This window comes from Otolemur garnettii, unplaced genomic scaffold (assembly GCF_000181295.1).
Source record: "Otolemur garnettii isolate 467f Iridium unplaced genomic scaffold, OtoGar3 scaffold00136, whole genome shotgun sequence".
Lineage (NCBI taxonomy): Eukaryota > Metazoa > Chordata > Mammalia > Primates > Galagidae > Otolemur > Otolemur garnettii.
This window is the reverse complement of record NW_003852531.1, coordinates 194,490-197,835: the sequence shown is the minus strand read 5'-3', so window position 1 is coordinate 197,835 and position 3,346 is coordinate 194,490.

The window sequence follows — 3,346 nt, the reverse complement described above, 5'->3', positions numbered from 1 at the left end:
AACACTAGGTGACAGAAAATTCACTCCCACTCTCACTTTTAGACTTTTCCTGGGTCACAGGCCTGTTTCATTAATTAGTGTCTTTTTGTTTCAAGGTGGGTGCCCCGCAGGGACCATCCTCACCCTAGTTTTGAGTGACTGTAAGTGACTCGCGGGTCATGCTATTTCAGCAAATATGCATTGAACACTTGCTGGATACTGGACACTGGACCACTTAACTTTACAGAGCCTGTAAATGAGTTAGTGTATTTAGCCTTTCTCCTGTCATTGGCTATTCAGATTGCTGTCGTTCTTTAGCATGATGAGTAACGTTACCAAGTTTTGTATACAAACTTTCATCCACACTGCTGTTTACCTCCTAGAGGACTATTTTCCATAATAAGTGTTACTTACTATGACACAAACCTCTGGTTCAGGATGACTGAGGGAATTCAAGATCTGTTTCTGGATCTGCAGAATCCAGCTCAGAGCCTGACACAGAGTAGGGCCCCGAGTGATCACCAGAGTATGGAAAAGCCTTTATAAAGGCTGAAGGATCCTTGTTTTGAGACTCCTTGTGTTGTTCCGTGTGTGACTTCTCATTGGAGAACTGCTACTCTTCAGCTTGTGACATCTGACGGGTGGGGAAAGGTGTGCACAGACTGTAGCATTCATCAGAACACTGGGAGTCCTGTGAAAACACAGGCTCTGGGCTCCAGTCCCAGGGCTTCTGAATCAGGCGGTCTGGGGCAGGGCCTGGGGGCCTGCATTTCTAACTAGCTCCTGAGTGATGCTGAGGCTCCTGGTCCCTGGGCCGTACATGCCGTAGCACTGGAGCAGGGGACGTCTGCTACGCTTTGGTCTGTTCTCCACCAGCCTCTTTGAGTACCTCCGCCTCCTCACCTTGTGTGGTGGGTGGGGCTGCCAACCAAGGGTACCCAAACACCTCTGCACAAGGGTGGAGATGGACCTTTGGTCAGTGAACCAGTGAGAAGGCCATGTGACTTGGATAGGGACATTCAGAGGCATTTGCAGGGATTAAGGTGGATAAGGAAAGAGAAAGGAAATGTCCCATATGAGTTTGGACACAGAGGATCAAGTGAGCCTGGAGCTTTCCTGAGAATGAAGTTAGCAGAGCCAAGGGAGTGGAGAGAGACAGTCTCCTCAGGGTGGAGTTAGAACCCTGGGTCTATTCATACCTTGCACTTCCTAGAAAAGGACCCCACTACATTGCTCTTTTGCTTAAGCTTGTTTGAGTTGGGATTTAGTCTTTTAGAATTTGAAGAGGTCTAATTCAGGATTGCTGTGACCTGGGATGAGGGAGGATGCAAGCATGGACTTTAGCAAGAATGGCTGCTCACTGGCGTCACTCTCTAAGGTCAAGGGGACTCTCAGTGTAACCTGCTGGCCCTGGTCCTGGACCATGTGCTAAACCCCCAGTGGAGGAAGGACTGCAACCCTGCCTGCAAAGACTTTGACCAGGGGGACAGCAGCCAGCACAGCGCTCTGCAGGTGTGTTGTCAGCCCAGTCCTCTGCCACATCTCTGGCTTGCTCAAAAGTACCTGTGTATGAGGTCTGACAATTAAGTTCACAGACTTGTCCTAGAGTAAGGGCTACATACCTTGTTGAATGTCACCACAGTCTCTTTTGAAGGACTCCCTGCAGCTACGCACTGAGGGCAGCTCCCGCTCCACACTCAAATGAATCTCTACTGGAGATGTAAATGGCAGATCAGGACAAATAAGAACTTGTGTTGTTGTCTTGCCATAATAGGGAATTTGAGAGGACACATAACCTTTCAGTGAATCACACAGGCAAATAATTCACAGGCCTCACTTTGTAGGTTTCTTTGGATTGTAGCACTTGAATCCTTCCTTTGAAACCTACTGTGCTCTCACACACAGGCACATTTCCTCCTGGTACACAAAGTTTTTTGCATTTCTTATCAACATATTAACGTTCTTCACCTCGCTCCCTCAGGTTCGCATACTCTCTCGAGCCGTGACCTGCTGGAGGTCTCCCCATATCAGAACAGAACCCAAACACTGTCATGTTGGACAAGGTTCGACACAGGATCCGAATGGGTTTAAACACATACTGTATTACTTCTTGGAATTCATACTTCTGGATTCTTAGTTCAGAAGTGTCTTTTAATATTCGAATCTTTGGAATGCCCTTCCATTTTGTTTCTAGTTAAACATGATATGCCAATTTTATTAGTATTGTCATCATGTTTTTTTTTATGGTCTAATGAAACGTTTGCCAAGGAATGAGGGTGAATCTGCCTCACTTTCCCACAAATTATGTTTGAATCCCCTTCTGAGAGTTTATTATCTTTATCCTTTGACCCAATAATCCTGTTCTGATGATTCATCTTTCATATTGAACCCATAAAGTTCATGTGGTGGAAAGTTAATCCCTAATTCATCAGTGTTGAGATCATGAGAGCTCTGCCCTATTGAATGGATTACTGTCATTGTCCAGGGAGTGGTTTTCTCATGAAAAGACAAATTCAGCCTCCTTCCTCTCTTTCTTGCCCATGTGATGATGCCTTTCGCCACGTTATAAGGCAGGAAGAAGGCCCTTGTCAGATGTGGCCTCTTGGTTTTGGATTTCCCAGCCTCCAGAACTGTGAGAAAAGAAAGTTCTATTGCTTATAAATTACCCAGTTTCAGATAATCCATGAAAGCAGCAAAAAATAAATTGAGAAATATATCCTCTGTCTCCTTCTCTACTGCCTTGCATAGATTAAGTACCAGGATGCACGAGTATCCAGGCCCTCTGTCTTCCCCGCCTGAATACATGGCTTTACTTGTGGGAGTTACACGTTGCTGGACGCATTAAGCCACGGCCATTTGTCTTCCCTAAAACATAGTTCTAGATGTAGAATCTCTAACCACATACCGAAAGGGAGATAAAGGCTTTTCTCAAAAATAAAAACCCATTTCTCAGACAGAAATGTCTACTTCAGTAGCTACAAATGTACTATCTCTTTCTTTTGTTGTTTTCCGTTTTTTTTTTTTTGAGACAGGGACTTGCCCTGTCACCCAGGCTAGAGTGCAGTGGCACAATCATAGTTCACTGTAACCTCAAGTGTGGGAGCAAGTGATCCTCCTCCCTCAGCCTCCTGAGTTCTGGGACTACAAGCACATTCCACCATGTTCAGCTAATTTTTTTATTTTTTGTAGAGATTTATGTTGCTCTGGCTGGTCTCAAACTCCCAGGTTCAGGTGATCCTCTCCGCTTGGCCTCCCAAAGTACTGAGATTACAGATGTGAGCAAGTGAACCTGGCCACGAAGTACTATTTTTTAATGACTGTTGGTTGATGGGAGTGAAGAGAAAAGCTTTCAAGTATCAACAGATTT